Source organism: Canis lupus, chromosome 3 (assembly GCF_003254725.2).
Source record: "Canis lupus dingo isolate Sandy chromosome 3, ASM325472v2, whole genome shotgun sequence".
NCBI classification, from domain to species: Eukaryota; Metazoa; Chordata; class Mammalia; order Carnivora; family Canidae; genus Canis; species Canis lupus.
Window position 1 is genome coordinate 48,306,377 of NC_064245.1, and position 24,949 is coordinate 48,331,325.

A 24,949-nucleotide genomic window follows, 5' to 3' on the forward strand; every position below is an offset into this window, starting at 1 on the left:
AAATTATCAATTTTTTAACAACAAACAATTGCGTGATTTAGTCTCCCTAATATACTAAGCAACAATACGGATATAATCCCAGGGAAGACAAGGAGGAGAATGCTACCTCTGCATGAGGAGGGCAGGTTTATAAGCAAGCCCCAGAGAAGAGGAAGAAGGGAAAAGCCTCTTTGTTTCCCCTGGAGGGCTATGGGAGCAGAAGAGGATGGAGGGAGGGGAAGCCAGAAGTCAGACCTACATGTGCTGACAACCTTGCTTTGGGTTGACAATTATGTAGTATCTTATGAAACCCATGGCCAGGCAGCCATCCCTCCTGCCTTCATTCACATTCAACCCTTGTTTTTTCTTCTGCATATTTAATTTAATTTGTTTTTGAAATTTTACTGTGTGTGTTTTGTAATCCATTGCAAATCTCTATGGAATGAATATGCATTAATTATGGAAATACATAAAAATGGAGAAAGAAAAAAACAGTCCTAGGCTCAGTCCAGATAACTGTAAGGTTTTCAGCTTTAGGAACAAACTGAGGGCCTTGAGGAGTTTATTTTGGGAATTTAGGAAGTACAGTAGAATCCTAGATTTCTATTTTTTCCCCTGAGAAATCGTGTGGCCTATGCACATGCACAAGTATATATATGCACATGTGTGTGTGCATATGTTAGGGGAATACAGGCATGGAATTGGTGCTAAGAGTGGTGAACATCACACTTGCCTGTAAAAGACAATTATGTAGTTCTTATATGTTTTCAAGGAATTGGAACATATCAGGCACACACACACACACACACACACACACACACATGCCATATGTCAGTTTTTGGAGACTTAGAACATGATCAAATTCACTTAACACTAAAATATGCTGAATGTAATTTTAACCTTTCTTTGATAATTTAGAAGCTATTTTAGGTTACTCATGTGACTCTGGGTTATTACTATGAACATAAATTATTATCATGCAATTCTTCACAATCTAGGTTCACATTTTTCTGGTTATTTTATCATGAATGAATTGGAGCCCTCTATAGTACTTTAATTATTATGAAGAACTAGTAATGAATGTGTAAGTCATTGTAGGGTGTGATTGGGTCAACTTACAGAAAAAAATAAAACTTGTCTTAAAGTAGAAATGCATATGAAAACTTTGCTAGTTATACCTTTTGGGTGATTGATTTCCCATATCAAATATCCAAGAATTCCAAGGAGAAAGTTCATATTTACTTCAGGAGATAAGAGAACATTTTAGTGAGAAGGTTGCATTTGAGCTTGGCTTTGAGGTGTTAATCAATTAATTAATTGAGACGAGAGAGCATTCCAAGTGGAAGTAAAAGGAACACAGGCACAGAGGTGGTTTAGATTGAATCCCCCACAACTCAAAGCTATGGTCTGTAGAGCAGAGGCATTGACATCACCTAGCCCTCACTCCAACCCTACTGAATCAGAATCTACATTTGGAGCAAGATCCCCCAAGTGATTCATAAGCATATTAAGTTTTGAGATATCCTAGCATAGGATGTTATACCTTATTTGTAAATAAGGCTGAAAATGGTGTCCAGTTATGTAGGCCCTGATACCATGACAAGGAATTTAGTCTTTATTTGCTAGGTCATGTCAATCATTGACAACTTTGTAAGCAGACACAAAGATAGCAGACACATGTATAGGCTGAATAATCAGGTGGAATTGATGATGGTCTTACTTTGGAGCCAACATCTTAGAAATCCCCTGATGTCCCAGGTTCCTCCAACCTGAGGTCTTGGAGAGGAAGAGTGGTGGTAGGTAGGTAGGCAGGGCATCACTAGGGGACTGAATCAATGGCTATTTACCAACAGCTGATGTGCAAGTAATACTTTAGGAACTTTTCTCTGACTTCTGTGCTTTGGATGAATATTAATGAGATGACATAGAACACAGGTAAGAATAATTAACAGCCTCTGTGACAGTATAAGTAAGAGACTTGACTCTATTTTGGGAGACTACAGAGAGAATGGGAATGAGGACAGAGACAGCTGAGAAGTTATAGAGGTAAACCAACAGAACCTCATTTATCCAACAAAGTTTGAATTTTTACCCCCTATGATGTACCAGGCATTTTGTTAGACCTTAGGGCATCAAGAGAAAGTATGTTTTTTTATAAAGTAATTCCAAGCTTGAGATAGACACAGGCATATGGCAGTTTCAAGGGTGGCCAAGTTGATGTTAAGCCCAGGAATGTTGTAGAAGTAAAAGATCCCCATCTGAGTAAGCCCGTGGAGGCAGAGGAGTGGAGGGTTGGAAGAGCATGACCAACTCGAAAAAAAAGTTTCACATCACTGGACATAAGGTTTCTAAAGGGGACTAACAGGAGACAGAGCTGGCAGGACAGGCTGGAGCAACGTCCAAAGATCCAAAGGAAAATGCCAAAGGATTCTAAACAGGAGAACAGTAGGGGCAGAATTGGATTTTCAATAAATAACTTTGCCAACAATGAAGGTGATGAATCAAAGCAAAGCAACACAAGTGAACCTGGAAAGAAATTTGAGAAAGGAACAGTTGACTGTGTAGAAACCAGGAAAAAACCCAACTGGCAAAGAGCTGGGTGGGGGGAACAGCCCATTGTTTTGTCAATGAAAAGGTTATTGGTATGCTTTGAGAATATCCTTTGGATTCAGCAGAGAGCAGGTACATAATAAACAGCTGAGGTGTGTTAAGGAGGAGAGGGAAGAGAGCACCTGTAAGCAGTATTTGCAAGTAACAGAATATGAAGTCCTGTAAAGAGAAAACAGATCAAAGGTGTAGGTTTGATTTTATCTCCAGATTCTCTCCTGTGGAAACAGAGGATATGGCCTTACATTTTTTTCCAGGATAGTGCTATGCATATATCTGATATTTGCCGAATGAGTGACAATTTGCATAAATGGATGAATAAAACATTTGAGTCATTTTGCTTGACCTTGGAGTCTCTTCACCCTTCAATTCAACCTTTCAGTTCAACCCTTTTTCATTCAGGCTTTTGAGTTATGGTGATGAATGGAGCTTGGTCAATTTGACCAAGGTTCAGTTCTTTTCTTCTCTTGTCATTATGGTCTGATAATGCTAAAAATGAGTAGGTGTGTTATTCGCCCCCCCCCACTTAATTAGTTCAATTGGGCTTCAACTTTAAAAGCATCTGAAAGGCCTCTTTACTTCTGAATGCATATAAAGGGAGAATGAGGGCATGTTGGCATTAAGTGGCAGAGTCCTGAAAGTCTGTGTGTAAATACAGTCAATACATGTTTTTTTTTTTTTTTTAAAAAGGAAGAAAACCAACATTTATTGAGTGTGTGCCAAGTGTTGGTTACTGGGCTAGTGACCTTCATTTCATCTCCACGACAGATCCATGAGGTCATTTTCACTCTCCTGCAAACACATAAGAATGGGGCTGGCACTGGTTATTTGCTCCACATTCCTGGGGCCTGAGTCATAGGATTCCAACTCAGGGCTGCCTGACTCTAAGGGCTATGACTTTGCTCTGTCACCATGAGGAAGTAACATTCAGGAATTCTTTTTGTTATGATAGGAACTAAAATTTCCTATAAAAGGAAGAGAAAAAGGAGAAATGAAAAAGAAGAAATGCAGGACGATAGGACTGTGAGAGTCTCTGGCCATTGAGCTGATTTTGGATTTGCCATGCTGTAGGGGGCTACCTTAGCATCTTCAGAAGACACTACAGACATAAGTGAAGCTAAAAGCCAAAAAAAAAAAAAAAAAAAAAAAAAAGGCCTCATCAAACAGGAGTTGGGTACTGTTATAGAATAAGGACATTTTTGTAAGATAACAATGGGAGATTTTGCTCAATGATTGGATTTGGAAAGAACACAAACTGTAGGCTAGTGATCTATCATTACCAGTTCAGGGCTAGTCATATGACTGTGAGCTCAGGGATCTGTATCTTCAGGAGCCTGTTGGCTTCCTCTGAGCTCCCATTCTGCCCTGGGTGATAACAGCCAATGGTGGCCACTTATTGAGTGCTTAAATGGCCAGGTCCATGCTTACTGCTTCACATTCAGACGATTCCCATTTGTTCCTTATGACTGTCATATGAGGTAGGTAGTTCTATTTACACTTGGACAGGTGGACATTGGAGCTTGGAGAAATGAGAAAATTTGCTTAAGGGCACATTGTCAGTACAAAACCATGGTTTATACTCAGCCCTGTGTTAATCATAAGGCTGAATTCCGAGGACCTCTATGCCCTACTGCTTTTTATAGATCTAGTTTATTCTGTTTATTTATTTCAACAACTTTTTCACTGGACTGTGAGCCACCTGAAGGCAGAACTGAATCTTATCTCTAGATACCTGAAGTCTAGGATGGTGCCCGACTCATAGTAGACATTCGAGAGACATCAGAAGGAATGAATGGATGTATTTCATCAAGCAAAGGAGAGCTATTTTTAATATTTCATGTCTATCTTGGTCTTTTATAGATATAAACATAAATATTTCTAAATATTTGATGTGGGAACATCATAATATACATACTATTTTGTAACCTACCTTTTTAACTGGTAGTTCTAGTGAGCTTCTATGTTACTAAATATTCCTCCAAAAAATATTTTGACATTAAAAAGATGTGTTCCACATTTCCCTCTTTTCCCACCAGAAAAATAAGTTGATTATTGGGAAAATATCAAAATGCATTATCACAAGATTCTCTCATGGGCCATAAAAGCTTCTGGAACTCTATTCAAAAATTAATTTCACACACACAAATAATTAGCCATCTTAAAGGAAGGATGAAAGATATTAAGGGCAAAGATTGGTAAGATTATTTCCAAGTTTAAATAACTCATCCCAGAGTCACAGCATTTCATGAAATGTGCAGAAAGTCCCAAAACAGCACAAAGGGAAACTCTCAAGCTCTTCCTAAATTACACTGGTGCTCCAGATTTTTATGTTTTAAAAGGAAAACGTAGGTTACCACAAAGACACTGTGTATTTAGACATGAACATATCTGGTTGGTGTTCACTACAAATTGATTGTTGATTGGATCTGGTAGGTTAATCTCTTTTACCCTTGTTTTCAACAGCTCAACATTTTTCCATCAAGGCTTAGAGAGGGACCACGAATGCAATGTAGAGATTTGGAGCCTTAGAACTTGATCTCTGGAGTATGTGGACTGCATTTGGAGAATCCACACAGACTCTTGTGGATCCTGCCTAGATCTGGGCGCTTTGCTTCTACTGTTCTGAACCAGCCTAAAGCCTCGCTACCAACGTTAGAGATTTGACTTGTGTAAAACCATAGTGAGACAGACAGTCCCTGCTGAGAGGGACAATGCTTTTTCCTATTTGCTCTCTGTGGGTTCTGCCCATCCTTCCTCCTCTAGAAGAATTGGGTCTTCCCATCCTTAGCAACCAAGCTTGTTCTCATGCTTCCATGCAAGAGCATATGGCAGTTACACCTCCACGGGAGCTTTGGCACGTTTCGGTTCAGTTGTCAGAGTTCTGAGGTGAGGTGTGAGAAGAACATGTCTCTAGCTGATAGTACGGCAAGTTCAAAAACACATATCATGGTGGCTAGACCTAAGTCCATGGGACTGCCACAGACTCCTGTGTAAGCCTTAGGTCCTGGAGTCACAGAGATTCTACAACGTGCATACATAATCTTGCTTCATCTCACATTACTTACCTGTAAAACAAAGATAAAAAATATACTGTATAGAATAGTTATGAGAATTACATGAGAAAATACATGTAAAGCAAAGAACATAATGCCAGTCAATGTAATTAAAGTCTTATCGTACACTTAACAAATACATAAGTATTGAGCACTGACTTCGGGCTATGCACTGAGATTCTAATGGTGAGATGCAGACATGATTCTTTTTTTTCAATATTATATTCTACTAAAGTATTACTAAATTTTTGTGTTACTGTTACTATGTGATATATTAATTATCTATTACTATATAACAAATTATCCCCAAATAAGGAGACTTAATACAGCAAACTTTTATTTTCCTGGTTTCTTTGGGCTAGGAATTTAGTTTAGCTAGGAGATTCCAGCTCAGGGCCACTCAAGATGTTGGCTGCAGATGCAGTCATCTGCCAGCTTGACTGGGGCTGGAGGATTCACTTCCAAGATGGCACAATCATGTGGCTATTGGTGGAAAGACTTTGTTCCTCACATATGGACCTCTCCATAGGGTTGTCTGAATGTCTATACAACATGGCAGCTGGCTTCCCACAAAGTAAGAGTTCTAAAAAAGAGGAATGATGAAGCTGAGATATATTCTATGTTATTTTTAGATGCCACTTCCCCTATATTATATCTGTTAGATGTGAGTCAAGAAGTCCAGCCACATTCAAAAGGATATAAGAAATTAGCCCCACCTTTTGGAGGGCAGAATTTCAACTTGTGGGTGTATTTTAAAGCCACCACATAAAGTACAGGGGAGAGATCAGAGCAGGTGGGGATATTGGCGGAGGAGCCAGGCACAGAAGCATCATGGAGGGCTTGCTGAAGAGTAGGAGAGTCCCAGCTGGAGGCAGTGGGGACTATCCTGCTACTTTTGTTTATTTGTGTTTTAAAGATTTTATTTATTTATTCATGACAGAGAGAGAGAGAGAGAAAGAGAGAGAGAGAGAGAGAGAGGCAGGCACAGGCAGAGGGAGAAGCAGGCTCCACACAAAGAACCTGATATGGGACTTGATCCTGGAACTCTGGGATCACACCCTGAGCTGAAGGCAGATGTTCAACCACTGGACCATCCAGGCTTCCCATATCCTGCTACTTTTGTAGAAAATAATACATGAGCATCAACTCTGGAAACAGGACACAGTGAGATCATGGAGCAGCCTTATTTGAATACTCTCTGCTGTTGAAGGTCCAAAAAAAAGGACCCATTTTCTAGAATGTTCTTGGTTCCCCATCCATATCTGTGTCTTTTAAGTTCTGTTTTACAGCCTTGTCTTTTCTGAAGTACAGGTAACTGAACTCAAGATTCTTTTCCTTTTTAGTCTGTAAAGAAACTTCTTTCAGTTCAAAAACTTAATATTCATAACGACGGAAGTAGTCACAGAATTTCTGATTTTTCTTGAGCACCTCAGGTGCTCAAGTTCTTTCTCTTAGGCCACAATCCTCTCTCAGAGCTGATGAGCATATGCTCAGTTCAATAAAAGAAATGGAACCCACTTTGGCTTGCCTTGTTTATTTCTTCTAGGGGAACCCTGTGTATCTAAAAGGGCCTGGGGTCCTTTAACAGAAAATCTCCCCCACATCATGCAAAACAAAACAAAACAAAACAAAACAAAAACACCAGCAGTCACTTAAGCTTGATGGATGTCAGTAATTCATTGGTGTGTTCGTCTTTATGCATGTTTAGTCATACTAACTACCACACTGGGTGAGTAGATACCTCAGATCTGTTGCTTTATTGACAAAGCAAATAAAACTCATCCATTTGTCGTGTAACTGTGTTGTAAGAACAACTGAGAAACTGGGCAAGATTTCTACTGGCAAAGCATTTTAGAAGCCAAAGTGGGCCCTTCGTGGGTTTTCACATAATGTTCATCCCTGTAGACTATTCACCCTATTGCTAAGGATCAATACCCTCAAGGAAAAAAAGCATAAAATGCTGCCCGCTTGTTTCTTCTGTTCCCTTGTGGCTCCATAAGGTGGGTGTTTTACTTGACCTCATTTCCACTGACAAAGTAAGGAAGAAAATTTGTATCTAATTTAGTAGCTCAATGTTTTTCCCTACTCAGAACTTTTCAATGAGGTTCCGTTGCTCTTAGAAGAAAATTCTTCACTTTGGCTACTAAGGCTCTACATGGCCACTCCTGTCTTGCCCTCCAGCTATATTGTCTACCATCCTTCCCTCTGCTCTTAGTCCCTCATAGTCCCCATCATCTTTCCTGCCACAGGACTTTTGCACATGCTGTTTACGCTATTCCCTCTGCCTGCAGTAATCTTCGAACCTCAGCTTCAGACACATCAGGGACACCTTCCCAACCTTTCTGACTAGGTCAAATCCCTCTATTACAGGCTCTCCAAGTGCCATGTAACTCTCTTGTTTCTAGTTCCTCTGTTCATTGCTATCTAACATTTTTTTCTTTTCTCTTTCTTTCTTTTCTTTTTTTTTTTTTTTTGTTTTTTTTTTTTGTTTTGTTTTACAGCTCATTCCTATTCCTCTTCCTTGGTAGATGGAGATTAAAGACTGTATCTGTTTTTTAATCAGCTCAGCACCAAGGTACTTAGTACCATGTCTGGAACATCATAGGTCCTTAAACAATATTAAGTCAATGTGTGAATGCACCAGGGTTTGCCCTAGACCACTGCCATTTTCTAGCTGTGTGACCTTGGGCACATGACTTAAATTTTCTAGCTTAAATTTTGTTCTCTTCAAATGGAGTTGATAATGTCCATTGACCTCATGAGACTGTCATGAAGATTAAATGAAGTAATTAATGTAAAAATGCTTAACACAGTGCCAGGCATGTAGCAGAAAATAAGTGGTGGATATTTGTATTCCTCTTCAACCATCATATGTCCCCTCAAAACAAAACAAAACAAAAGTGGATTTTTTTAATCTTTGAAAGTCAATATGGAATATGGTATAGGTAAAATGTGAATATGGCATCTGCCAATCTCTGTCCTTGGAGAATATTCCAGCAGGCTCCTAGGTAGTGTGTTAAATTAGATGCCTGCCCTTCAGGCTCGAGGTTCTTATATAAACAAGCACCTCTTCACTCTAAGTTTGGATCTTGGGTATGTGCATTGGGTATGCTGAGTTTTGTGTCTGCCACCCCCACCCCCCACCCCACCAGGGGACACCTCTTGATCTTCTGGCTCTGGAAGCCAGGGGAGCTTGTGTTCCTGATCCCGGGAGAATGCAATAATCTGTGTCACCCAAAAAGGAGTTGACACATCCCAATTTTTGCAACTCCTGCCACTAGACACCTCCATATCACTTTGCTCCTGTGGCCAGTGGGGCTTATGATGGCAGGTCCCACAGGACTCTAACCAACTGAGAAAGAATTTTTAAACAGCTGTCACCCCCAGGGCATAGCAAGAGACCCAGGAGCTCAGATTTCTATGAGGGAGGCCTATTAAGCTAATCATCATGACTGTGTCCTGAGGGGCAGGCCTCCAATTATGCATTTTGGGGCTGACTGTAATCCTTTCCAGAGACCTGAAAGGCAGGTGCTTTCTTCATGCTCACTCTCTGCCACATTCCAGAGTGCTAATATCTCCTGGAGGGAGCTTTACCCACGTCTGGGTGTGGTGCCCTGCTCTTTACACTGGCGCCCCAGTTTTTATGGTCACTGCCCAGGGAACACCTCCAGATCGCTGGCAGCCAGTAAGGACTTATGATGGCAGTAACAGGACTGTATGTATTTGCATACATTTATTATAGATTTAATTTATTTGAGACAGAAAGTGAGAGTGAACGAGCACGTGCAAGGTGGGGGGCAGAGGAGGAGGATCTTTCAAGCCTACTGCACGCTCAGCGTAGAGCCTGAGGGGGGGCGGATCTCATGACCCTGAGATGATGACCTGAGTCAAAACCAAGAATCCAACATTTAATCGACTCAGCCACCCAGGTGTCCCTATATTTGCATACTTTTAAAAGCTGCTGCCTGAGGGTCTGGCTTCTAGTCAGCCTGAATCTAGGTGCTGACATTCTCTCCTTTGGGACATTAACGTCTTGGCATATCTTTAACTACTGGGAACTATTAAAATATAACAGGCTGCTTGGACAAGCAACGGGGTCTGAGAGACAACCAAAAGCTGGTACAGGGTTGAACAGCAAGGTTCACTTCCTACACTAAGCCACTCCTACAGGACTGGGAGATATGGTTGCATAGAAATAAACAGAAAAGGAAGCAAAACGAAGAAACAGTGGAATATGTTCCAAATGAAAGAACATGATGAAACCTCAGGGGGAAAAGAAACCTTAATAAAATGGAGATAAGCAACTTACCAGATAAAAAATTCAAAGTTATGGCCATAAAGATGCTCAGTGAACTAGGGAGAAGAATAAATGAACACAAGGAGAACTTCAACAAAGACACAGAAAATATAATGACCATTGTTGAAATGTCCATACTACCCAAAGCAATATACAGATTCAGTGCAATCCCTATCAAAATTCCAATGGCATTTTTCACAGAAATAAAGCAAACAATCCTATAATTTATATGAAACCACAAAAGATGCCAAACAGGCAAAGCGATCTTGGGAAAGATGAACAAAGCTGGAGGCCTCATATTCCCTGATTTCAAATTATACTACCAAGCCATAGTAATTAAAACGGGTAGGGTACTGGCATAAAGACAGAAACATAGACCAATAGAACAGAATAGAGAGCTCAGACATAAACCCATGTATACATGGCCAACTAATTTCCACAAAAAGAGCCAAGAATATACCATAAGGAAAGGACAGTGTCTTCAATAAATAGTGTTGGAAAAGCCACATGTAAAAGAATGAAACTGGATGGCTATCTTATACCTTACACAAAATTAACTCAAAATGGATTAAAGATCTGAATGTAACATCAAAAACTATAAAATTTCTTGAAGAAAACATAGGTGGTACGCTCTTTGACATAGGTCTTGAAGATGATGGTTTTATCTGACACCAAAAGCAAAAGAAACAAAATAAAAATAAACAAGACTAAGAAGCTTCTGCACAACAAAGGAAATTATCAACAAAATGAAAAGGCAACCTACTGAATGGGAGAAAATATTTGTAAATCATGTATCTGAGAAGGGGCTAATATCCAAACTATTAAACTCATACAACTCAATAACAATACAAAAAACAATCTGATTTAAAAATGGGTAGAAGGTCTGAATAGGCATTTTTCCAAGGAAAACATACAGATGGCCCATAGGTATGTGAAAAGATGCTCAACCTCACTCATCATCAGAAAAATGCAAATCAAAACCACAATGAGATATCATCTCACACCTGTTAGAATGACTAGTATCAAAAAGACAAGAAACAACATGTGTTGGCAAGGAATGTGTTGGATGTGGAGAAAAGGGAACCCTTGTGCACTGTTGGTGGGAATTCAAATTGTTTAGCCACTATGGAAAACAGTGTGGAGGTTCCTCAAAACATTAGAAGTAGAAACCTATGATCCAGCAACCCCACTTCTGTGTATATTTATCCAAAGAAAATGAAAACACTAACTTGAAAATATACATGCACCTCTATGTTATTGCAGCATTAATTACGTCAGCCGTAATATGGACACAACCTAAGTGTCTACTTATAAATGAATGGATAAAGACCATATGGTTCATACACATGATGGAATATTATTCAGCCATAAAAAGGATGAAATCTTGCCATATTCAACAACATGGATGGACTTCAAGGGCATTATGCTAACTGAACTAAGACAGAGAAAGAAAAGTAGTGTATTATTTCTCTTAAATGTAGAATCTAAACAGAACAAAACAAAACCTCAAGCTCATAGATACAGAGAACAGATTGCTGATTGCCAGAGTCAGGACAGAAATGAGTGAACTTTTTTTTAGGTCTTGACAAATTGAATAATAATAATAAAAGATCAAAAGGGCTTCCATTAATTCTCACAGACTCCCATCAGCACTGTGTCTGGCAGGTCAAATTTCCCTATGGGCTTTGTCCCCACCATTGCTTAGAAACCAATAATACAGTTGAACTAAAGAAGCCTAGCTTATTTTTGGTCCTCATATTGTGTTATCAATGTTATACAATAACACACAATATTAGAAAAACAAACACAGCAAAAGGGAGTTCTTCATAACTTCTTTATTTCTTCTGGATTTAAATTAGTCCTGGCAGAAGTGTGAGCAGAAGAAGCAAAAGTGGGTTTTTTTTTCCATTTTATAAACACATGCAATACAAAATCTCCTTAATTTGGAATAAATTTGGCTAAGCATCTCTGGGTGGGGACCTCTGAGAGATGTGTAAATGTAAACCCTGCCTTGATCTCTGTTTCTTATACAATCAGTTGCAATTATTAATGAATCTATAACACCAGGGTGTGAGACAAAAAAAACAAAAAAACAAACAACAATGTAATATGATTTTTAAGAGTCTAGACTCATGCATTCCCATTTTATAGACAAGGAAATGGAGAAATAATAAGGGTTTACTTTCTTGCCTAATGTTAGTGGTTACCTAAAGTCCATTCTTAATTTTAGGAATGAGGACATCACTTTCTCAAGTACAAAATTCACTCATAAGTACTGGAGGTAAGAAGCAGTAAGCTCTCTGATTTTTTTAGTCTTGTAGTCTTGGATGCCTTTTTCTCCCTATCAGAGCTTCCTCCCTCATTTCCTGCCCCCCTCCATGGTCCTCTCTTTCCTCATGATTATACCTGAAGCAATAAAGTAATATGAACACCCTTTCTGAAAGATCTGAATTTGGGTTTTCAGAGAGGACTGCATTCCATTGCTTCCTTCACCTTCATGTTCACAGAAGCCCAGCCCCAGCAGAGGGGAGGGAAAGATGTCATCTCCATGGATGGATGGCATCCAGAAGCTCCTGTCAGACAAGCTCTATCCTGGGGACAGGAAAGGAGCTCCAAACTCACTCTCTGGTAGAGAGTATTGACCCACTTATACACTTCAACAAGACTGACCCATTCACATACCATGTGACTCAAGACCAGTAGAGACAAGCTACAGGCATTTCAGCTTTCCTAACACACAGCTCAGGAATCACTTCACTCCAATTCAGATTCTTGATTTTGTCTACTATTTTTGGTACCTGTGCCTACCCTTTAGACTTGCCAATTAAGGTTGAGATCTTCAGCATGGTCCTCAGCCCAAATGATGATAATGATGATAGAATAATAATTCATATTCATCACATACCTACCATGTGCCAGACACAATATATATTTCTTACAACCTTATAATAGCCTTTTATTATACTCAGTTTATAGACAAGGAAATTGATGGTCATAGATATGAAATGACTTTCTCAAGGCCGTACAATTTATAAGGGACAGAATTGAAATTTATATGCAGGCCTTTCTGACACCCAAGCTTTGCTCTTTCTAACACATCTCAGTGTTTCTCTCCAACTTTTTAACTTAGGCACATTCTCTTTTTGGTTTTGGTTTCTTTGAGAGACTCCTCCTCTCAGAGGCCAAACCCTGGATGCTGGCTCATTTGGACTATCTAGTCCCTAGTAAAACAGATTGTAGTTTCTTCACTACTGCCAAACACAGACAACATTGTCTCACTACTTAGCTTAAGTCCTTTCATACCTGCTAATTATGGGCAAATCAGAGAATGAGAAAGGAGATAGGAAGGAGGAGATATGTGGGAAAGTCATGTAGCATGTAGATTCTTCTATGGCACAACAACCCATTAAACTTCAGAACCCATTTACAATGGGAACTCATGCAAAGTTTCATTTATTTAATCATTGTCCCTTCCCTCTCCCACCCCCACAGGCTCCTTGGGTATTCTTAGCACTGAGAATGTATGCTCTTATTTCATAATTGACTGGTCCCAGAAGGCCTGAAGACCAGCAAAGGAGCCAGCTCACTGGAAGAGGGACAAGAACAAGAAGTTTGTGGTTACCTTAATGTCTCTACTGAATGGGCTGATCAAGGTATTGGAGACCTATGGTGATGACACTTAAAGCATAAACCATGTGCAGATATCAAAGATAATGTTATATTTCAGGATCATTATAGCTTCAGGCTATTTTCACCAAGCGTAGTCCAACCCTGGTCTCAAAATAGCTGTTGTCTTTTAACACCTCCGGGGGATAACGGCCACATCTTTTCCAATCCATGAGCCGCCCTGAATCTCACAGAAATATACCGGCTTCTTTTATCTTAGGCAATGTCTCCCTTGGACAAGGATGAGACCAGTATGATTCTTTGTCTTAACATGGTTACAACAATAGGCCATGGAGCAGAGACCCCTCACATTTGACCTAGTGCTTCCTACGAGCATCTTGACAAGCCAAGGCAGATGACAGCAACTCAACCTTTCAATTCAGCCAACTCTGATTATCTAATCTCCTAAAGGCCCTTGACTTTGAAGTCACAATATTCAATTTAGGCCTCTGCAGTAAATTTATGGAAAATGTGTTAGGAAACGGAAATCTCTCTTGATATGGACAAGGCCCAAGATAATGTCAATTCCCCTCTGGCCAATAAAGAAGTCCATGTTGTGTCTGTTCTGAATTAGCAACATGTGGAGGAAGTAATTCTGATGATGATAACAGAGCGTTACATTTCCAGTATAATTGCTGCTTTCCAATAGGCTTTTAGTGACATGAGGCTCATACCAATAGCAAAAGCCAGAGTAATTGCTGAGATGTGGTCTTTCCATTGCTTGTTAAAGCTATTTCCTCTCTATAATAGGAATAGAACAGTGCAAGTAGTACAAGCTTTGGTGGATCTCATCATGTAGCCATTGACTTTTATTTAATAATGACTATAAAAAGTCCAGAAACCTGCTACCTCTGAAATTAATATCTTGTCTTCTTTAGTATTTATAGGAGCTATATATCTTCGATTCATAGTTCTCCAGACTTGTTCCCCACTTACCTTCACCTTTCATTCACTGGCAACCATGGATTGATTATTATGCCTCTTTTATGTTATACCTGTTGCCAATTTTAGGAATCTGGAAACATTTTGTCAACCCTTCCTGCTTTCCTAAAGAGCTGTTTCATAGGCGAGATTCCTAATGGTCCTTCAAAGCCCAACTAACTAAGCACAATGAGAGCAGTGGCGGTGACAGAGTCACTCTGTTTGAACGTCACTCTAAAAACCATAGGAGGGAGGGACACCTGAGTGGTTTAGTTGATTAAGCAACGAAATCTTGATTTTGGCTCAGTCATGATCTCAGGGTCCTACGATGGAGCCTGGGGTAGGGACTCTGAGCTAAGCAGGGAGTCTGCTTGAAGAATCTCTTCCTCTGTCTGCCCCCCTCCCAGTCTGCTTACTCTCTGTCTCTCTAAATAAAATAGATGAGGTAACTGGAATTAAGGAGGGCACATGATAAGATGAGCACTGGGTGTTTACTATATGTTGGCTAATTGAATTTAAATAAAATATAAAAATAAATAAATCTTTAAAACCCATAGGAGGGAAAATTCTCAACTAACTTCTCTACTGCCTCTTCATATATACCTGGCATGGAAGTAAGAGTTCAAGAAATATTTAACTCTAAAAAGTTAAATGTGTCAACCTCACTTCAATCAAAAACCTTAAAAATTCAATCACCACCTTCTTTGAGAAGTTCTTTAAAACACCTAGTGTGCACAAATGTGGACCCAGGAAAGCTTGGCATTGAAAGAGTGTGTGGCTACCATAACAAGAGCACTATAGCTGCAATAGTGTGTAGATTTTCATAAACAAGAGGAGGGTCCTAGTTCTTAGTATAAAGACATCTGGAGCAGATACACTGAGAAAATAGAGGGGATTGGAGGTAATGTTTTTTAAACTCTTGTACTTTAATGTCCCCAGTTTAATGCCCACTTAGTTTCCAACATATACTGCAGTGTATCACACACACACACACACACACACACACATATACACTACACACACACACACACACACACACACATATAAATACAGTGTATCTTCATCTATAGCCCTAAACTTTCCTGTTGGCAACTAGAGGAGCGATTATGTCCCATGCTTTAAACTGAGTGATGGGGCAGCCCCCGTGGCTCAACAGTTTAGCGCCGCCTTCAGCCCAGGGCCTGATCCTGGAGACCCGGGATTGAGTCCCACGTTGGGCTCCCTGCATGGAGTCTGCTTCTCCCTCTGCCTGTGTCTCTGCCTCTCTCTCTGTCTGTCTCTGTCTCTCTCTCTCTCTCTGTCTCTCATGAATAAATAAATAAAATCTTAAAAAATCTTAAAAAAAATAGACTAAGTGATGAACACATTGCTAGAGGCCATTTTGGGTACACTATTCCCTATCTGTTGAAAGTATAAAACTAAATCAAATAAATATAAACAGAATCATCCTGGGCAGCCTCCAGGCCAGTTTCTGCACAGCATAACACCCAAAAGACATAAATCAGACTCAAAGGAGCCTTGAAAAGTCATGTAAGCATTTGGAGAAGTTTTTCTGGAGGAGGCAAAGATGAGGAAAAAGATAAAAAATACTTTCAATCACAACATTCTTAAACCTCAAAAGATTGATCCAGTAAACTCAAATCATTAGTATAAGTTTCTCCTATGGCATGCGTTTGTTTCCAATTTCTTAACCTCAAAGCTACATATCTAGACTGCAAACAAAGATATCTGGTCAATAAGAGAGATACAAGTGCAAGGAACAATACTGGCCTCAGAGCACTCGGGTGGCTGCATATTATACATGACTGGAATTCTGTAACAGTCTATTTAATCCAGGATATCCAACAAGCACATTTCATATTTATGTCATTTTAACTTTATAACCAGGGGACTTTAGCTTGGGAGAGGATAGCTTTCAGGAAAAAAGTTTAGTCTATGGAACTATCCCTACTTCTTACAAAGAAATTAGTCTATAAAACATGAAAAAAAAATCTCTTCCAATGACATTAAACTGTCATTAAACTTCTAAATATGAAAGAAAAGAACAAAAGGGAATGTCTCATTTTGCTCTCTTCAGTACTTAAAAATCAAACCTAAATTAGGAATTCCACTAATGACTGTATCCTATTAGTAACTGTGTGCTACTGAATGCCATCCAACTAATATATGTATAGTTTCTTCAAAACTTAGATGTGCACATCAGTAAATCAAATAGTAAATTTATTACTGTGGATTTAATAATAACTAATAATGAGACCATGTTGTAGCTCTTTAAATTTTAGTTAAACTTGATTTTTTGAAAAAGTAATGGTTAATTAGGCATTTTTTTCTGTATTTGTGGTTTTCCCTTTATAATTTTTTTTTAAATTTTTATTTATTTATGATAGTCACAGAGAGAGAGAGAGAGAGGCAGAGACATAGGCAGAGGGAGAAGCAGGCTCCATGCACCGGGAGCCTGATGTGGGATTCGATCCCGGGTCTCCAGGATCGCGCCCTGGGCCAAAGGCAGGCGCCAAACCGCTGCGCCACCCAGGGATCCCCTCCCTTTATAATTTTTTGAATGTACCCTTGGGATCAAAATGGATTCCTGTCTATGCTTCAGATATTCAATGTTAGCTTAAAAGTAACAGGTTCAGTCTGGAAGACAAATTCGGTGTGAAATGGGTAGAAGACCCATCCAAGGAGATCAGGTTGAGAGTCTTGGAAATCAGGTCAACCTGGAAGGTCCTACACTAGTCTCAGAGTCTGTTGCCAAAGTGTAGTGTCATGAATCCAGTTGAAAGGAGCCAGGGTAGTAAATGAGGAAAGGTAAAGAAAGAGGATAAACGAAAAAAAGAAACTGAATGTTGGTATTGGTGGCCAGGAGAGGCAGATATACACAAAGTATAAGGTGCAGTTCGGATGAGCACTCTGGGCTTTATTCAAGACAGAAGTAGCGGTCAGAACCTTTTGTATCAGTGTCGTAGAGGTAAAAGTCGAGCAGAAGGTAGCAATGAATTTTGTGGAAGAAATGGTTAATTATACACTAACAGTCTCTTCTCCCCTTCCTGGTACCTGAAATATTAGCTGGATACTTGAATGTCAACAATAAAAGTCTACGTTTCTCAGATTTCCTTGCACCTAGGTACAACAATGACCATGTTCCTTCAGGATGTAAGCAGAAATGGAAATGCCTTGAAAAGAGAAAGCCCTACTCTTCTACAGTTTTCTCTTTGGAATGCAGACATGATGGCCAGAAGGGAGCAGTCATCTTGGGCCACCCATTGAAAGCAGCCAGTTGACAGCAGATCAATAAGGTGGAAAGATCCACTTTGGGCTGTTTCAATTCCCATGAGAAGGAAATACATACTCTTCTGTTTTGTTTCTCAGACCCCTGTTATTTTATGTTTTCAATTATCTATAGTCAATATTGAATAACAGAGGTGGAGAGGAAGGAATGAGTGAGAGCAGGAGTCTGGTCCATGTTGTTATCAGATGCGTGATTGTCACATTCCCTTTTCTTATTTTGCTTCCTTCCTTCTCAAAGGGTGAGGAAGTGAAAACTTGATAGAAAAACTTGTATGGACCTGGAGGGGGAAAAGGCTGAACCAGAGATTCCTGGAGTTTGCAGACTTATAAGGTTATTTCTGGCATTTCAATTTGGGTCACAACAGCCTCTGTGCTAACAGACCATCAGATTTAACAGAGAGATAAAGTTCTTCTGGTACCAGTGCCCCTCATTCCTGGGCTAGACTTCAAGGGACACAAAATTTTTTTCCAGATCTTCTCTACCTTTTCTCAAACTTGCTTCCCAGGCACCCTTAACGTTCCTCTTGCCTCCAAAGTTGGGGGAGGTATAGTGAAGTGTGTCTGTAGTTGGCAAACTATAGCCCAAGAGTCAAATCCAACCCACTGCCAGTTTCTGGCCTTTTTTTTTTTTAATGCTAAAACAATCATTCTTTATGAAATTTTATCAAGAATCAGAGTTTGGCTAATTGTTAACATCAAAGCTGTTAATAAAATGAGAGATGAAGGAAGAGCAAGAAATCATTTATCTCCACATGGAAATACCTGATTTCAAATAATAATTATGATGAAAGTGACAATCATATATGACTTCTCTGTTAGTAAAACATATGAAAAACGAGAACCCATTAAACAGAAATAAAAATTGAAGTAGTTTACCTTCACATACAAGCAAAACTGCATCAGTGATAGATCGGTCTAAAGTAGCACTCAAATGAACTTGCATAGTTCAATAGGAAGGTCATAAGATAGATATATGTATCTTATATTACTTTATATATATAATAAGAGTAAGTACATATATGTAGAGCTTTCAGCTAAAAACGGTTGCTGCATTTTTAATGGTTAAAAATAAAAATAAGAGGGATCCCTGGGTGGCGCAGCTGTTTGGCGCCTGCCTTTGGCCCAGGGCGCGATCCTGGAGACCCGGGATCGAATCCCACGTCGGGCTCCCGGTGCATGGAGCCTGCTTCTCCCTCTGCCTGTGTCTCTGCCTCTCTCTCTCTCTCTGTGACTATCATAAATAAAAAAAAAAAAATAAAAAATAAAAATAAATAAAAATAAGAATATTTGTGACATATGAGAATTCATATTTCAGAGTCCATAAGTGAAGCTTTGTTGGCACATAGTCATGATCACTGGCTTATTTATTATCTGGCTGTTTTCCCATTCCATTGTTAAGGTTGAGGACTCAGACCAGAGACTGGCCTGCATAACCTAAAGTATTTGTTATTTGGCCCTTTCTAGAAGAATGTTGCCTTTCTAGAAGAATGTATGCCCCAGTCATAGGTAAAAGCAGCAGATTTGGTCTAAATCCTGATCCTATCACTGGCTGAGTTGAATTTGGACTTGTCCTTAACCTCTCTTATCTTTAGTAGTTTCCTTCTATGTAAAATTTGTACAATAATACCCTTTAGGATAGAAATTTGGAAGAAGAAAAGGAGAAAAACACTTGAGATTGCCTAGCTTGGGGTATACACTTAAATGTGATAGCTGTGATATGATTATCTCAAATGCTCTACTTCATGAATGCTTGAGTCTTCTATGAGAGATAACCTCTCTCCATGCACACATGAACAAATTTTATTTCAAATATCATTCTGAGTAGTTAATATTGATTATAAGATTAAAGCAAATGGCACTGCATCTCTAAGAGAGTTTTTAAATCTCAATAAGAGCTCTTGACCCACATAGATCTTCGTTTGATGAACGATACTGGTGATATATCTGTTGAGTTATGAGTTCTTGGGTATTTCCAGTTTATTCTGATAAAAGCTATGATTGCACTGGTCCTCAGGAAAGAGGTAGAGCCTGACTTTTTTTCTTTTTTTCTTTTTTTAAATGGGGGCAGCATCCTTTAGAAGGGAGCTCCGTGGAGCTCTACAAAATGGAGAGATTGTATAGGCAGAAATGGGTTTTGGAGGAGAAGAAGGGGAAGGGGACCCTTAGGGGGAAGGGCAGGGAGTCTTATCCTGCAAATTACCTCACTTAGTGCTGATCAGGAAATTCCAGACTGATTGGTTTAAAATTTCACTCCTTGGAGAGGCTGAAACTGCAGGGAGAGTATGTATTAAGTTTTGGGGAGGCTTAGCAAAAGTGACTCCATTTGGGGCCTATTATTTCTTCTAAACACTAGTATGTTCTTCTGTTCTCTGCCTGAGAAATCCTAGACTCCTTCAGGGCTCACATCAAACATTAGCTCCTTTAAAAAATATTTCTAGTCTCATTTCTTGCCCAGCAAGAATGGAGTGTCCATCCTCCGTGATTCTGTAGCACTTCAGTATAGTACTTCTCATACAGCACTGTAATTATGTGCTTATATATCTGCTTCTCCCATTAGTCCCTGTTGTTCCTCAAAGATGCACATTATATCTTACTCATCTTTGGATCTGCTGCTTCCATTGCCTGACACTTATCAGGAGTCAGTTTAAGTGTTGGATAAACAAATTAATAAGGAAAGGACCTGATAGGAAATCAAAGCTAAATCAGGTTTGTCCAGGGCTCTGCTTTGTCAAGATAAAGATCTGGGATCTCCACTGCTGCTCCTTAGATGGGGGCAGGGTCCCAGATTCCCTCTCTCCCAATCACCAAAGATTAAATCTATGATTGGTATGATTTAATTCTGACTCCTGCTTTCTCCTCGTTCTGTGTATCAAATGCTCCAATTGGCTTTGGCCTCTTGAAAGTATTAGAAATTTCTCATTGGCCATGTTCTTAATTCCTTGCCTCCCCAATCTATTGCTTTACTGTTAGTCATTTAACTTTTTTTTTATACTTCTCTCCAATTTTAGTTGGCTCTTTTTTTTTTTTTTTGTTGGCTCTTGAGAATGAAAGGAGACAAATATGTGCTCTGTGTACCCATATAAACTAGAAACTCCTAATTTTTAAAAAGGTAGATGGAGGACAGGGAGAACAGAAGATCTCTTCTCAAGGCATTCCACTTGAAAATGAAGGTCTAAAGTAATCTTTTGTGTCATATTTGCAAATCATGTGATGCAGTAGTTTAAAAAAAATCAATATAGGGGCACCTGGCTGGCTCAGGCAGTAGGGCATGGAACAAGTCTTGATCTTGGGGTCATGAGTTCGAGCTCCATGTTGTGGATAGAGATTACTTTACAAACATCACTGTAAACATCATGTGCTAATAGAAGCCCAGTGTCCATATGTAGGAGGCAGGGCAGACTAGCTCATTTCATTGTCCCCCAGCCGAATCTCACACGTCCAATGTGTTCACTTCAACAGGCATCATCCAAATGGAAATACACAGGATTCCTTGCTCCCTGAAAGGTCACAGCCTGGTGTCTGACAAGAGCAAGTTCAGCAACAGGCTCTGGTCAGGAAGCCTGGGACTGTACGGTGCTCTGGGAGTGCTGTCTGCTGGCTCGAAGCCCTCCAGGTACTTAATACTCAACACATTCTCCCACAGAAGTATTACTGTTCCCAGGAGTAAAGATAAGAATCCAGGAAGGGCCAAGGATGCTTTTCATCCATAAGGCCCTGGGAGAAATCCCTTCTCCCTGCGAGATGAGACTCTGAACACATATGGATGGAGAGGACAATCAGACTCTGATAATGAGTCCAATCAGGATCATAGTACGCTGATGAACACAGAAACCAGCCATACTCTTTGCCCATCTTCCTGAGATTTCAGCTGATACATTGCAGGAGCTGCTCCCTCCCCCAGGTGGGGCATCCATGCTTGCCTGCAAAAACCAGGGAGGTGAGGCCTCATTGCACTTCTATCTTGCTTTACAAAAGCTCAGCTTTTAAAATGCAGACATGCAAAACTGGGTAATAATTTACATTGTAAAACAGCTCCATTTACTTAAATGGCCTATGAAGATCCTATCAGGCATGATTTGGGTTGTGAAAATGCCATCAAATCAAACTTTACACCAAAATATGAAATAGAAAGTAAAAGACAGCCCGGTCTCACCTAATGGGGCGGAAGCTCACGGTGAGAGAGCACAACAGAAACACAAAATATTGGAAATGTTTGCGACCGAGGTGCAAAGATTAAAATACATGCCTCGTTGGCTCTTCCGCACATGGGGTTGACAAGGTTTCTAAATCTGCCCTGGCATCCTCACCTGGCCGGTGACAGTGACGTTTTTACCTTTGGCCATCTCACCCTCCGAAATCTGGGGCAGCCTGCAACACTATCCCCAACTGGGGCAGTGGAGAAGCGAGCCCCCGCCAAGGGCCACAACCAGGTTATTGCCTGGAACATTCTCAGATGGCTGTTTAATGTTTTAAATCCACACTTAACCCTTGGGCCCCAGGCCTGCAGTGGTTCAAAGCAAGGGCACGGGAACAGCTTGAGCTGTTTGTGTTGCTACTTCGGGAGGATCGGATGAACGGATCACACCGCACACCACACCAGTCATACAATCTCAGCAGGAATTTATTCTGGGCTCCGTTTCACAGATACTAACACTCACCACTTGGTTTGGGGACTGGAAATAGCACGCCCTTTTTAGAACCTCCAAAGGCCTCCCAAGAAGCTCACCTCGAATAAAAAAACTGAGCCTCGTTTTGCAGCTTTGTCGATGACTGATCTGCAAACCTGCTTCCCTATCCTGATAAGATATTCTACTCATTTCCCGCCTTTAAGCATCTACCCCTCAGACCTAGAAAACACTGCCAGGTTCTCCTGTGAAATTAATGCCTTTCTCCCTCCATGATCCTACCAGGATTTGACCCTCATGAGAACAATGACACCATCTGTCTATTTTTACTTAGAGTTGTCTCTCGGTACATAGCCCACTGCTTGACTCACGCCTCCTGCGACTGTACTACCACATGCTAAGACAAACTCAAAAGTCAGGATTTAAGCCAGTGTGGAACTGAGGCACAAATAAACAGATTCCCAAGACAGAAGTGATAGCCCAGGAACAAACCGAAGGATCTGTAAAAAGATGGTTCTGTAATTTAATCATTCTACAAATACACACTGAGGAAGTGTACATACCACACATGATAGTGGGAAAAAATGGTGAGTAATAAGTCAGGTGTGGTCCCTGCCCTAATGGAGCCACCAGTGAGTGGTGGGAAAGCAGACTTTAAATAATAGTTTTATTTGTAATAAGTGCTCAAAAGGGAGGGATTGATACTCATTGCTCCCTTTATTTGGAATTCTCTTCTTTCCCCCCAAGATATTAGCTTGTTTCTTCATTCAAGTCTCTTCACTGAATGTCACTTACATAGAACTGCCTCCTCAGACCACACTTTCCTAAATTTTAGTCCTGGTCAATCTCTACATTGACCCTTTTAAATTTTGTTGTTGTTATTACACCTATCTTACCTAATAGTATGTTACATAATCCAGGGCTTGTTAATCGCCTGTCCCTGCCACCTGAGTGGAAGTCCCCTGGGAATAGGAGCATTGTTCAGCTTTCTATTCCCAGCCCCTGGAATGGTGCCTACCTAGTGGTAGGCACCAATCAAATATATAGTGAGTAACTAAGTATCAGCATGATGCTTTTCCAATCAGCAGGAAAAGCACACATTAATCAGTAAATAACTTGGGGATAATTCATTTTCTGCATATCCCTTCATCATTCTACATTTATCAATAGGTTAAACTCCTTAATAAATGTATTAATGAATTATAAATGAAAAAAGAGAAGAAGGATGCCTGGATGGCTCAGTCAGTTAGGCAAATGCCTTTGGCTCAGGTCATAATCTCCAGGTCCTGGGATAGAGCCCTGCATGGAGCTCCCTGCTCAGCAGGGAGTCTGCTTCTCTCTCTCCCTCTGCCCCTCCACCTGGCTTGTGTGCACAATCTCTCAAATAAATAAATAGATAGATAGATAGATAGATAGATAGATAATAAAATCTTTTTAAAAAGGAGGATGACAAATCATAAATGTTTAGCCAGAGAGTTTATCACACAGTGATTGCCATGTAACTACCACCCAGATGTCCAAAGAGAGCCTCATCAGCCCAACAGAGGCACCTCTCGGAACCCTGCTGGTTAGGGTGACTGGCCATCCCAGTTTGCTTGGAATTAACTCTGTTTTAACACTGAAAATCCTGTGTCGAGGTTGCTCAGCCCCAGGGAAATCAGGACGGTTGGCCACTGCATGTCCAGTTACCACGGTACTCTTCTGTCAAAATTACCCCTCTCCTGATATATAGACACCACAGATTAGCTTTGTCTGTTTTTGAACTTTCTATAAATGAAATCATGCAGTTCTTTTGTTATCTTTGTTTTACTCACATTTTGTATGAAGAAGGAACTCATTCATCTCACTGCTCTAAAATATTCCATTTATTTATTCATTCTACTACTGAGGGACATTTGGGTTGTTCTTAATTTGGGGCCCATTATAAACAAGGCTGCTGGGAGTATTCTTGAACATGTCGTGTTAGTCAACCTATGTGTACATTTCTTCTCGGCACATGTATTCGTAAGAATGGAACTACTGGATCATGGGCTGCAAGTGTATTCAGCTTTTGTGGAATACCAAATAGTTTTCCAAAGTGGTTGCACTAATTTATACTCTCACTGGGGATGTATGAGGAATCGAGTTTCTCCACAACTGACCAATATTTGGTATGGTTAATCCTTTTACCCATTCTTCTGAATGTGTAGGTAGTATCTTACTGTGGCTTTTATTTGCATTTTCCTAGTGTTTTTTTTATACTTTTTTAATGATTTTTTAGAGAGAGAGATTGAGTGAATGAGAGAGGAAAGGAGGGCCAGAGGCAGAGGGATAATCTCAAACAGGCTTCACATTCAGCCTGGAGCCTGATGTGTGACTTGATCTCATGATCCTGAGATCATGAGCTGAGCCGAAACCAAGAGTCAGACACTCAGCGGACTACGCCACCCAAATGCCCCAGTTTTTATGTTTTTTAAGAAGCCTGTTCAAATCCTTTGCTCATTTTTTATTGATTTTTTTGTTTTCTATTATTT

The 24,949-nt window shown here is 40.0% G+C and overlaps 1 long non-coding RNA gene across 2 annotated transcripts in view; it reads right to left on the minus strand.

Moving 5' to 3' along the window:
- The window catches only part of LOC112653774 (uncharacterized), a 39,913-nt gene that overhangs the window by 11,237 nt on the left and 3,727 nt on the right, over nt 1–24,949 (minus strand). The window contains exon 2 of one of the 2 annotated variants that reach the window (XR_007409857.1): nt 4,887–5,651. The exons of the other annotated variant lie outside the window; for it this stretch is intronic. This is a non-coding gene — a long non-coding RNA (uncharacterized LOC112653774). Of the gene's footprint in view, nt 1–4,886; nt 5,652–24,949 lie in introns of those variants that run through there. 2 annotated transcript variants of the gene reach the window in all.